Source organism: Wyeomyia smithii, chromosome 3, assembly GCF_029784165.1.
Source record: "Wyeomyia smithii strain HCP4-BCI-WySm-NY-G18 chromosome 3, ASM2978416v1, whole genome shotgun sequence".
Taxonomy (NCBI): Eukaryota; Metazoa; Arthropoda; class Insecta; order Diptera; family Culicidae; genus Wyeomyia; species Wyeomyia smithii.
This window is the reverse complement of record NC_073696.1, coordinates 260,406,036-260,419,500: the sequence shown is the minus strand read 5'-3', so window position 1 is coordinate 260,419,500 and position 13,465 is coordinate 260,406,036. Positions and strand designations below refer to the sequence as shown.

The window sequence follows — 13,465 nt, the reverse complement described above, 5'->3', positions numbered from 1 at the left end:
ACCGATATGCTTGTTAACGGTTATTCAGTTGATGGAAAACTATTGTACTTCGCACTCAACGTTCGTCTGTATACCTACAACAGTATGCAGCGCAGTCCTCTTTTTCAAACTCCCTCGTTCTATCTCCTACGTCGCAACGCCTGCTTGTTGTGTTATTCAATTGAGTTTACAGGTTATACTGTTTGGCCGTAGCACAGGAAGTAAAGTCAAGAGAGAAACAAAGTCTTGTTCTTCTGATGAGTGTTCCATTCGGTAAGCCCCGCCTCAAAATAATTTTAAAATCTTATAAATTCTACTATTATTCTCAGATGTTCAATTCTTTTGTTACATCTATATCAAATAGATCGACCCGGTTTTCTAATATCATAACATGTTTATTGATTGAATAACGCAGAGGTTCTCAGCCTTTTTGCACCCCTTGCCTTGGTTTGTTCTCGCAGAGTGAGAGAGAATAGTGATAGATCATGTTGTGATTGTCTAGTTCAGGTAAATGGTTTGTTTAATTGCTACAGTCATGTTTTAAGAGCAAGATTGAAAAACAAATTAAGTAGGTTAGGGAAAATTGCTTTGTCAGTCATTACTGATTTTTTTCGCGTACCCCCTGCAGGCCTTCGGGTACCCCTAGGGATACACGTACCCCAGGTTGAGAACCGCTGGAATAGACGACAATGAGAACAAAGCCAGGAATAAAAAATTTAAAAAATAAGTCTTGCAAATACAACACTGAATTGAACTGAAAATAATAATAAAAATTTTAAAAAAATCGATATTTAGTGCATAATTTACCAACTTTGTTGACCGAAGGACCGTTTACCGGGCTGGAACCGAACGATTTGAGAGATGTCTGCAGCTCCTGTCATGGGCTTCCAGTCACCTCGTACAGATTATGCATCTTCTTCAATCGCGCACATCCACCGAGAACGAGGCTTACTACAGAGACAACGGTTTCTCTAGGTTCTCCACTGAAATAGTATTGGGTACTTTCTCGACAGGCATTCAGGTTACATGTTCAGCCCACTGAAACCTGCCATGCTGTATTACCCTCATTATTTCCCGGTCCTCTATTTGAGTACGGAGAAGGGATCTTTCAGCTTACTACTACTGGCAAGTTTGCAATGGTTCACCACCTGCTATTCCCGCAGGCCTAGCTTGGATTTCCGCAGAGCCGACTTCGGGACCTCGAGCACTGTTATTTCACAAAACGGTTGTCTGTTTTCAGAGAATGACCCTTCTCTTGGCGAAACGCATTTATTCACTGTGTTCCTCCTCACCGGTCGGAATCAAAACCTCCGTGGTTAATATTGGCTTTGCGCAAATATTGCAGAATGCGTTTAGCTAGCAACTCCAGCCGAATTTTCTATTGCTATCTGTATAAACGATATACGCTTCGGGTGCAGAATTGTCTAAGACGGAACCGTAGGCTTTTCTGGGCATTAGTCAATAGTAAGAGAAAAGAAATCCAAAACCAAGTTTTTGGGTGATAGCTAAGGTAAAACGGCTCTTGAGAAGTGCGCATTATTTGGAAGTTGCTCCTGCTCTTGTAAAATGGATCCTATTTGGTAAATCGAACGCTGTACGTTAAAATTCGATCACAACATTCTGCATATATTTCTGTCACGCAAGGCAGTAATCTAGGACCACTGCTCTTTGCACTATTTATGAATGACGCATTGCTATTACTGCCAGATCAATGCCGTATGTTTTTTTGTTACGAAGACAAGTTAATGATGATTATACGATTATACGGCTCATCGACATTTTTCATAAGTTGTGCTCCAATAATCTGCTGACAATAAGTATCCAGAAATGTTGTGCAATCCCTTTCCGTAGATGATCCTGTAGTGTTCAGCTACAACATGTTTGGCCGAACGCTGACGATCGAGATTTTGACGATTTAGATTTAGACGCACCGCTATCATTGAGGGCGCGCTACAACGAGATTATTACAAAGGCAAATCGACAAGTTGCATTGGTTTTCGAAATAGCCTCAGAATTCCACGATCCACTGTGCCTTAGATGACTGTCGCTCTCTTCGGTGCGTTCTGTTCTAGAATTGAATTCCGTGGTGTGATGTCCATACAATAAAAATTGGATATCAAAAATCGAATCCGTGCAACCAAAGTTCGTACGATACACCCTACGTTTTCTACCGTAGCAAAATCCGCAGCAGTATCCGGTGTATGCTGATCACTGCTCAGGTCATGTTATTAAGACGAAAAAAATGTTTTCCTCTACCCCAACGCTGTGCACCAAATGGACAACAAGACCTCATTCGCTTTATGTCAGCAAGTTTGGTAAACTTTATCCAAATCGAGAAGCTTGAACATTCTCCAAAAGTGATTTCTATTATGTGTACACACTGGATTTACTTTATCATTAAGACCACCCATGTGTCAGTTGATCGCCGGACTTTACGCTCAAAAACTCCGAGCACTCGTCGATCAGCTTCCTTCAACGTCAATGCTTCATATCCGTTGCAAACTACATGACCTTAACTGGTTACGTAGTCCGTAGAAGACCCTGCACGCAGCTACACTTCACAGCTCACATGGTTGCGTAAGGATGTCACAAGTGTACCAAGAATAATGAATTCATCCACAACTTTAAATCATTTTACATGAATCTTCACTTCAGCTGAGTCCCAACCATACCACTTCCCTTTCAAGAGACCTGAAGGCCTCTTCTACGGCCCTACGGTCAATACCGATGATATCCATGTCACTGGCAAAACCGTCGATGCTGTGAGATTTCGTGATGATCGTACCGTTTCTTCGCACGTTTCTTCCGTACTGCACCTTCAAGGGCGATGTTAAACAGTAAGTTGGAGAGCGCATTCCCATGCTTTAACTTATCTAACATAACTAACGTGACTGATGTCTCGTTAGTTATCCGCACTATGATTTCGATCCCTCCAGCGTCATACAACTCAGCTTAATTAGTTCCGTCGGGAAACCGTGCTCCAGCGTAATCGGCTACAGCTCGTTTTTTTTTCTCACTATGCAATGAAATCTATAGATGGTGAGTCTGCAAGTTATACTGCTGGAACTTTGATCCCTCAAGGAACGTACCTGTCGAAAACCAGCCTGGTATTCGCCGACGAACGGTCTTAATCCTAAGAACAGGATACGGGAGAGGACTTTGCATACGAAGTTGAGCAACCTAATGCCTGCGGTTGGTAAATGGTTGAACACGTGTAACTTGAGAGCCTAATGTGGTCATACACCTCTGTCCAGCAACTACTATTCCAAACTCCACGAGTGACCTTAGCGGAGATCGAGTAACCAACCACCGGTTGAAACTTTGGCCGTATGCTGACTGAAAAGGGGGTCGTACGCAGCTGTGTCCCCATGTTAGGGGTGGCCTACAACAGCGTGTGACCCGAAGTGGGCGACTGAATTATTGAAATAGTGTATCTCGCCAGCGTCTTTTAAGATGGCAGCCTCTTTAGCAGAACACAGTAGGTGAAGGCAGCCTGGAAAGGTAGCATACCGAAACTTCTCCTAACCACCAACCATGAAATTAGAGATACGGAACGTAACAATCGGCAAAATGAATAATTTACTATCCAGAAAAAAAATCGAAATTTATTTCCATTGTCATTGCACTGTTCATGGTGAAAAAAGCAGCAGTGTTTATCCACTTAGCCATGCATACAAACGTCTTCTCTGTTCGTTAATTCTAATGTATGAAGTACTAATTTTGAAGTAACAGAAAGAACAATTTTAAACCGTCTCCTGGGTACACTATCAAGGGGATGACAGCCCTAACTAAACTCCTCAGGCCGACTACGTAACGTATAACGTAACTCGATATAACGTAACTTTTACCTCGATATAACGTAAATTTGAAAATGTGTTGAAATTTAAATCAATGATACAGCAACTGTTTTCGGGGTATAAATTGCTTCGAAAATTGTTTGTAGTAAGTTTTAAAATTAATGCAACTAATGCGAAAATGGGCATAAAAAAGGTTTTAAAGTACTAATAGGGGATGGTAAATAGGTTTTCACGCAACCTTCAGTAACAATTTACAGTCTTGCATCAATTAGAAAAAAAATTTTTTTTTGCTTGTGGAATTTTTCTCTAAATGGGCATAAGAAAGGTAAAAATATACTGATAGGTGATGGGAAATAGGTTTTCGCGCATCTTTGAGTAACCGTCAACAGTCTTGCATCGATTAAAAAATTTTTATTGCTTGCTGAAAATATTTCTAAATGGGCATAAGAAAGGTTTAAAAATCCTGATAGGTGAAAATGGATTTTCGCGCATATTTGAGTAACCATGAACATTCTTGAAAAAAAAAAATTTTTTGCTTCGATAAAACGTAACTCGATATAACGTAACGAAAATAGAAATAAATAGTACGCTCTCATCCCTCTTTTTAGCAGCAATAGTTCAATTTTTTCACTATCATACGTGATTCTGTTTTATTCACCAACTGAAGAAGGATCGATTGTGCACTTATAAAAACAGTATTTTTCGATCCAAAGCCTCGTTCATCTCGTGCTGGGTTTTAATTCTTAGTTGGCCGAATTCATCGTCTGCCGCGTAATGAAACTTATGTGCGTTGGTGCTGGAGTACCTTTCGATCTGGCGGCTGTAACGGAATATCCTGCTGAAATGTTGAAATTGTCAAAGAACGCTACTAGAGATAATAATAAAACCGCGAATCCTCCCGCGTCATCCGCAGTTGGCAATCCGCAACGACGAGGGATTGAACAAGCTTTATTCCGGTGTCACCATAACCAAGGGAAGTGTTCTGCTGTAAATCCTAGCTTCTCTGCTTCCGAAGAAAACGGGAAAGGAAGCATTATTTGATAAATTATCAGCTTTGTAAAAACTTAAACCAATCGTCTTTCTAAGAACGACCAATTCAATATCGCACGCTAGCCTGGAGGGCTAATAGCGGTTTCTATCAACTAAATTAGTTGTGAAAATTCGTTATCGCTATTGTTTTCGGCACATTTTACATGTTGTAGTGTAGGATAAGTACAACGATACACCGTGCCCCAGTGCTGAGTTGAGAAAATTTCCAGCTCGAAAAGATTCTCGATTTGATCGGGAATCGAACCCGATATCACAACCGAGTTGGAGAGCTAACCGATCGACATCGCAAACCAAAGGGCCACGGGGACCACAAGTTTCAGCTCTACCCACGCTGTTTTGTATTTACGGTGAAGTGGTACTCTTCTCACAGCTGTGTTCCAGCAACTTTCAACATTATTTTCGAAAAACTGCCGCATGCCTCTTCAAGGCTACCAGCCATTTAATAAAAATAAAAATGAACAAAATATTTAAAATGGAATTTACCGCTTCACACCATCAAATTGACGAACTCCAATTGAGTGTGTTTTTAAACCTATTGCAAGTAATATATTGACATAAGACAAGCTGTCGTAATTCTACGTTACCCTTGCGGTTGTCTCTAATAAACAACTTTTTTAATTATTTCAATGTTACAGGTTGAAATATATCCATAAAAAGAGCAACACCAGAGATAACAACTTAGCACTACATGAGAAAATTGTCAAAAAATGGTAATAATTTTAAAAGGTATAAGAACAATGTGAATTTTTGAGTTATCACACGGCACTTTAGGCTCAGTTCTTCTAATCTGTACCTAAATCTCGCTATTTAATGGATCCAGTGGTTTATTGGAATATTTGCGCCCATTATTTTCGAACGTATTCGGCCTACGCATAGTAATCGGAATGATAGAAAACGGGAACTCTGACCAGACAGTCTAAATCCAGCAGGCTAAAGTGCTTCCGACACGCAACCCGTCGCTAGAGGTTGCAACATCAAGCAGCGAATGCAACACGAAATGGTACCCTGGATAGTTGTGTAATTTATTAAATTAATGGAGGCAATTTTCCCCCCGTTTTAAGCTGGAAAGCAAAACCGCGAACCGTTCTGTTCTAGGTAGTATTCATAATTCCCTCTCCATTCGCCGAATACGAATCACTTGAAGGATTGCCACGATGGTTTTCTGAATAATGATAGTCCTTTTAACCTCCTACCCGGGACAGCAGCTATAAATTAATTAGCTTGCGAATGATTATGGCATGTGACTCCAAACGATTTCGAAGTAGATACACATCATGCGAGACCAGGGCGGGGAGGAGGAACCGTTAAACCCATGCTAATGGTAAATTTTCATCAAACTGAAATGAGATACCGAGGTTTCCGATGATAAGTACTGTTTGGATGTGCCATTAAAATCGCATTTGTAGTTTCAGGTTGCAATAGGAAAAATATAGGGTTACTAAACTCAGTGCATGTTGAATATGAGGATAAATGCTATCAATGATGATGCATATTGTTAAGAAATAAATTTGAATAATAAAAAGATAATAAAAGCAAATTTTCTGCACAAAAAAGTCGCACCATCAAAAACTATGCAAAGAACTCCCATCCGGGTGAACCGTGAAACCAGAGGTGCAAAAGTTTAATTGAGTTTATTGACGTCAACGGAGGATGATGAAATAAAGTAATTTAAATTGGTATTTTTTGCACGACAAAAGTTTTTGACACTTTCCTAGAGCGTAGAAGAAAAAAAAACATCCCTCATATCTATCACCCGGTGGATACGACATAATCCGGTTCTCAATTTGTTTTTTTTTCCTTCCCTATAATAACTTCCACCTTCAGCAGCACGCTGTCATTTGTCGTGAGGAAAAGCGCTAGAAAACACTGCCATAGCAAAAGTTTAATTGACTTTCCGTCAGCATCAGCAGCATCTACGAAATCAAATGAATAAAATTTTAATTTCTACTTTTTCTCTTCCGTTTGCAGAAGTGCGACTCCAAAAAACGGTGCTGCCTAGCCTTGGCGAACCCGAGAGCAGAAGACAGGTCACACAGGACGAAGTCAGCTACTTCTAAGTGAGCAACAATTGAATTAAGAATTAAAACTCGCTAAAGGGAGGGAAAATTTTTGACGGCAGCACTGGGAATGACAAAGGACTATATGAAAAAGAACAAACCGGACACACCGTCAGTGGCAGGGCAACCAGGTGGAAAATCTAATTTCTTTGCTATGAAAATACCTCCCTCTTCCACTCGTCTCCCCTGATTTTGTGCTTCATTTTTTCCTAATAACAGCAAAAACTTGGTCAGAATATGAAGAGAGTAAAAAACTTTCGATACGGGACGGACGGATGGTTCCAAAAAAAATGAAAAAAAAAGAAAAAAGTTTGAGTAAAATCCCTAGCCTTGTTTTATTATGCTACACTTTGGCTGAAGTGGCATCTGTTGAATACATCGCCTGAAAGAGTTTCTTTCTTGTATGCTTCCATTCAACCGAAGTTTCAGGGATAAAGAAAATAGTATTATCAATGGAGATATCCAACAATAAGTTTTGAATTGAGCATTCATTTATCGATCTGATGTTAACCCGTGTACACTTGAATTTGCTGCAGCCACTGAAAGAACGGAAATCAGTTTTACAATAAAACAATAAAAGTTAAGTGAATTAGAACCAATAATTCGAAAACCATACATAAATTTGAATTCTCCGCTACAGTTTCGAATTAAACAACTCTTGTTAGATTGCTCAATAAAAATGGCAAACATCCACTCGAAACATCCCACTCATAGGCATTCGTAGAAGTTTCGCTTTGGAACCCACTACGAACGAAACATTCCTTCGTCAACAACCAACAGTCTGACATTTTCAATACAACAGAAGCCGTTCTCGCAAACCCGTACGTACGCCCTCATCACACTTCGCTGGGGCCAGCAACCGCCAAGGCCAATGAGAAATTCGATACTGCGGAGACTATCGTCAACCTCATCAGCACCGCACTTTCATCGTCTACAACATCGCTGGCTGGCTGGGCTGGCATCCGGCGGAGCAATAAAAGTTCGAAATAATCATCACCAAGCAGCTTCTAAGGGGCCAATTTTCCTCCATTCGCCAGTTGGGCGCAATCAAGCGGAATTAGGCGCGAGAACGAAATCTGTTGACAGTTAAAACTCCGAGTGAAAAGGTTCCATTTGTCTAATTGGGAAATGCCGATCGCGGTGGTAGAGCGATGGAATGCTTTTATTTGATTGATTTAATTCCCGATCAGTTCAGTCCGACTTTCCACTTTGGGATGTACGCTTTGACCATCCAAATTTTAAAAGACCATCTGGCGTTGTATGGAATGTTCAAAGTTCAATTCATGGATTTCACTAGTTAGACCTTATGGGTGACAATTAATCTTTCCCGTATTGACAGTTACTTCGAGAGGGTATTGAGATTCATGTCAATGCTAACTCTTGCAAATATTTTCTATTTGCTTATAAACAACATCTCGTCGCATACGTGACGGGTGTGGTAAAAGCACACAAATATGTAAGTACATTCCCAAATTTACAAACAGCTTATTGTTTGAAAGTTCATCGCGACAACCGACAGATTGCCTCAACACCTGCAAAGCATAATCGATGGTATATTGAAGATCTCAAGCTAGGACAACCATCGAATTGATTGAGTACTCATTCAGACGCCTCAAGGACGTTACATAAAGGCAAATTTTAATTGATTTATTTATGAGACCTCACAAACGGAATTCGTGTTCACTAGAATATTTCCATTTCAGAGTCTAATAACAATTAAATCACAAATTAGACCGGTTTCCACTACCATCAGTTTGCATCTGACGACTGGTGAAGTTATCTTCGCCATTAGCAAAGGTTCGACTGAATATGTATGGCTTTCCTCCGCAACTCCTCTCTCAGGTTACCATCAATAAATACCTTCGTTCTTTTCATCAACGGATTGCATCGCATAGGAAAGTCGTTATACAGAAATTACTCGCATACTTTCAACCAAACAAGTAACTGCAGTCAAGTCAAGTGTACACTTGTGACTGTTGTTAGTGTACCGCAACCTAGCCACGAGTATATTCAAATGCACTTGACGCTAGAAGTAGTAACTATTCAATAGGGTGCGTTCCGATGCGGTATACTATCCCCGTTTGTAGTCAAGTAGTGCGGAATAGATCAGGGTAAAATAATTAGACCAACAATCTAACCAAAATAACATATTTCATTCGTTGCTTTTTTCAAATAGCAATACTAGAAACATCACAGTAGATTTATTGATCACAAAATGAGAACCAAGAATCATCATGGCACTGGAATTTTGATACAATTCATGATTTTCTTGTATATATAGGGGAACTGTTCCATTATTCATCTAAGCCCATATATTTATCTCATACAACATGAATAAAACAATTGAAAACAGGAAAAACCGCATATTTTCTAACTAAACCAATCTGCTAATCCATGGAATGGATTCTTCTTAGTTCACTTTAGATTTCTCATAAAATAGAATCCTCAAAAATTCACTTGAAAGCTCTAAGTTTGATATTATAGTCAAGCATCTACACTCGAAAACTCATTTATTTCAATCACCTACCTCAGAGAACAAAATCCGCGCATTGCTCTACGTGGCTACAACGGAATTCGTACAGCAGCCAACCAAATTTTTTCATCACTAGCGGACCACTTTTTATTTTAATCACTAAACAAAATCACTCACTATACTCAGAATACTTTCATCTTTGAAATATGCACCTCAAATTTCAAAAAACAAGCGCGAATTAGCAGAAATATAAGAGATGAATTTCTCAAAATCCTAAATTTCAACTGTATGTATTCCCGATCAGTCAAAGATATTAGGATTGTAACAAATCTTGATATTTTGTTACGAGCTTTTTGTATCAACTTGTGTTCTAAACTTGGTCTCGCTGATAGTTAAAATATCAAAATTCCTATCGAAAATACTTACTGATTATTACAAATTATAGCAAGTTTTGTAAGGTTTTTGGCAGAAAAGATCAGAATTTGTTAGAATATAGGATATTTTGTTAATTGAATAACAAATTTTGTTATAAATATGCTTTTAAAAAACACTCTTTTCAACATTCAAGTGTATGATAACAGAATTTGATATAACTCTGTACTTTTTATCATTCTGGCATATCAATTGATCATTTGTTTTCACTGCTTTGGAAAAAACCAAAAGTTGCCAAATCAGTTTCTGTTAATACGAAAAAATCCTCCTGAAAATGTTAAATTATTTCGACATAATTTACATAAATCGACAGCACTGCAGTAGTGACCTAGGTTACCAATTTTGCATGTAAACAACTACAGCGGATATCTAGGTAACCTACTACGACAGGCTGCAGTTACGTTTATTCATGATAATGTGATTCATTCATGATTAACAGTGTGATGAATATGGGGGCGTCGTGAGATGAATAATTGAGCAGTAATTCAAGTTTTGAGATGGATATGGAAGCGTTATGAAAAATAGTTTGTTTTACAAAATTCATGATAAATCTAGCTAAGTTTATTTATTTATAAGCAACTACCAACAGACATAAATAGCTAGTCCTAATGGTTAATAATATAAAACACTACGAAACAGAGAAATGAATTTTGAGCGTAAAACTCGATGCGATAGATGAAAATCAAAGGCAGATGAAACTCGATTGAAAGCTCGCTGAATACCAGTGATGGCACCGTTAGCACTGTAGTTAGTGCGGCGGAAAGGTAGTTGCAGCGTAGATGACCTCCGCAGGTTTCTAGATGGCGCGTTTAGGTTGATCAAGCGGAGAATGGCTGGGCAATCGATCCGGGATGTCAAAACGTCCGACACTACCATGGCGCGTGCTGTTTCTCGACGAAGCTGGAGAGTCTCGAGCTGGAGAAGCTGGCAGCGGTCCTCATATCGGGTAATGCGCATGGGCTGTCGCCAGGGGAGCATTCTAAGTGCGTAACGCACAAACCGGCGCTGGATGCTTTCGATGCGATGAATTGCGTTATTGTAGTGAGGAATCCAGACAGTAGAGCAAAATTCTAGCGAGGACCGTACAAGTGAGCAGTAGAGTGTCGTTAAACATTGTATATTTCTAAAGTCCCGCGTCAAGCGACAAATCACACCAAGTTGCCTAGAGGCTTTAGCAACAATGAACGATATATGTTGCTTGAAGGTGAGTTTGGAATCAAGGAGGACTCCAAGATCCTTGACGTGTTCGACTCTCTGTATTGGAGTCCCATCCAATGTGTAATCGAAATGTAGTGGGCGGTGCTTTCTGGTAAACGTTATCACAGAGCATTTATCGGGGTTTAGTATCATGCAATTCAACTTACACCAGCGTGTAAATAAGTTGAGCTGTTGTTGAAGATGAGTGGCGTCTTCGACGTTTTTGATTTCATTGAACAGTTTCAAGTCATCAGCGAAGGCAAGGCGGGGACATTTTAGCGAGTGATGTACGTCATTGAAATACAACAAAAATACCAGCGGGCCAAGATGACTACCTTGGGCAATCCCGGAAGTAGCAACAAATGATTCCGAAATTTCGTCGCCGATTTTTACCCTAAGAGTTCGTCCTCGCAGGTAGGATTCGAACCAGTGGAGCAAGTTGCCACTAAATCCGTAGCGGTCGAGTTTGGCAACAGTGATTTGATGATTTACTTTATCGAACGCAGCTGAAAGGTCCGTGTAAATCACATCGGTTTGACATCGTTTGTCGAAGCTATCAAGCACGTAACTAGTCAGGCAAAGCAAGTTTGTAGCACAGGAACGTTTAGGAAGAAATCCGTGTTGGTCGTCCGCAATAGAGCATTGGCAATGAGAAAAAACTGGTTGGAGGACGACTAGCTCGAATAGCTTCGAAATTGCACACAAAGCCGAAATCCCTCTATAATTGTCTATTTTCGAGCGATCGCCTTTTTTGTGGACCGGAAACAAAAAGGCCTGTTTCCAAGTTGTGGGAAATCTACCAGTAGCGAGTGATAAGCGAAACAAGTGAGAAAGCGGTGTGACCAAACCAGTAATGCATTTTTTAAGTAGCGTTGCTGGAATACCATCCGGGCCTGGGGAGTACGAATGTTTCAATTTACTAGCAGCGGCGAGGATAGCATTGTCGTCAATGTTGACCGAGGCGATGGAGCGGCCAGGGAAAGGAACGTTATTAGCAGCATCAGAAATGTCCCTATCCGTTGGTGTATCCTTGCTGAACACGCTTGAAAATTTGACTGCGAACATTCTGCAAATAGAGGCAACATTATCCGCTTTCTCACCAGCGAATTCCATCGTGGATGGAAAGCCTGATTTCTTCCGTTGTTCGTTGACAAAGTTCCAAAATTTCTTTGGATCGGCTCGCAGTTTACCTTCCATATGTAGTCTGTAGTTAGAATAGCACCGTCGGCGAAGTCTCTTATAATCGTGGTTTAACTGTCGGTAGTGTTCGCGAAGTATAAGGGCACCACTCGCTGAGAACCTCTTCAACGCAGAATTTTTTAACGTTTTTAAGCGTCGCAAAGCCGGAGTCTGCCACGGACGATATTTCTGCGATCGGTTCCGTGTTTTAGGGACGAAAACTTCTATCAGACCGTTTAAAATGCCGGAAAAATCGTTCACAGCCGAATCGATGTCAGTCGAATTTAAAATGCCAACCCAATCGACAGATAGTAACGCATTTATCAAACCGTCGAAGTCGGCTCGCCGAAAGTTGAAATTAAATCGAGTGGAAGGTTCCCGGTAGTCGATTTTGAATCGATCGTCGAGAGACAAGACAAGTGCCGGGTGATGAAGAACGTTTTTTACGAGTGGATCCGGTGCGTAAGCCAAGGGCGGTGCCGTGTCATTAGTGCTGACGAAACAGAGATCTAGACAACGGCCGTTCTCGTTTGCTTTACAATTGATTTGCTGCAGTCCTGCGGCGTTGTAACCGTCCAACAGATCCAAGGCGCAGGCATGAAAAGTGGACTGATCCGGGTCAGGATAAAGAAAACCGTCGCGGGAGGGACGCCAAAATAGGCCTGGTAAATTGAAGTCCCCAATAACGATAATCTCATCGCACGGCTTAGCTCTGGCGGATATCGTTGACAACGACTGAAGATGAGTGTCAATCAGTAGCTTGTCGCGTGTTCGATCCGGTGGAAAATAGACAATGCAGATGAATAACTTTCGACCAGACAATTGAACGGACACCCAAACCTGTTCAAGAATGTTCCAAGAAGTCTCGTGGATTATGCTCGCATTCAACCGGCGGTGGACAGCAATAAGCACACCTCCACCGGTCCTTTTCTGGCTGTTGATAGGACTGCGGTCGCAGCGAAAGCCCTCGTACTCAGAGCCGAATAAATGCGATGATTGAGTGCGATCATCCAGCCAAGTTTCCGTAAGCGTAACAAAGTCGTAGTATCCTTCTGAGAAAGCCAGTAGATAGTCGTCGATGTTCGAATTCATGCCACCAGTATTCTGATAATAGAGCTGAATCGGCGAGTTGGCTCTGCAAGCATTTGGCGTCCTAGATTCGATCAGCGACGGACTTGTCGAAACGGGGGCATTATCATGCATGCTAGAACACGAATCGAAATCTAAACATTCGTCGTCATAAGTATAAAACGGAAGATACTTAACTTGTGCGAGAGCCGGCTGACTCTCGCTTAACAATA

General features: G+C 40.7%; 1 protein-coding gene across 3 annotated transcripts in view; it reads left to right on the top strand.

Annotated features, from left to right (window-relative positions):
* Window positions 1–13,465, top strand: part of LOC129731910 (uncharacterized) — a 527,400-nt gene that overhangs the window by 315,167 nt on the left and 198,768 nt on the right. The window contains exon 5 of one of the 3 annotated variants that reach the window (XM_055692283.1): window positions 6,795–6,883. The exons of the other annotated variants lie outside the window; for them this stretch is intronic. The gene's annotated coding sequence lies outside the window, so the exon portion shown is untranslated. The remainder of the gene's footprint in view (window positions 1–6,794; window positions 6,884–13,465) is intronic. 3 annotated transcript variants of the gene reach the window in all.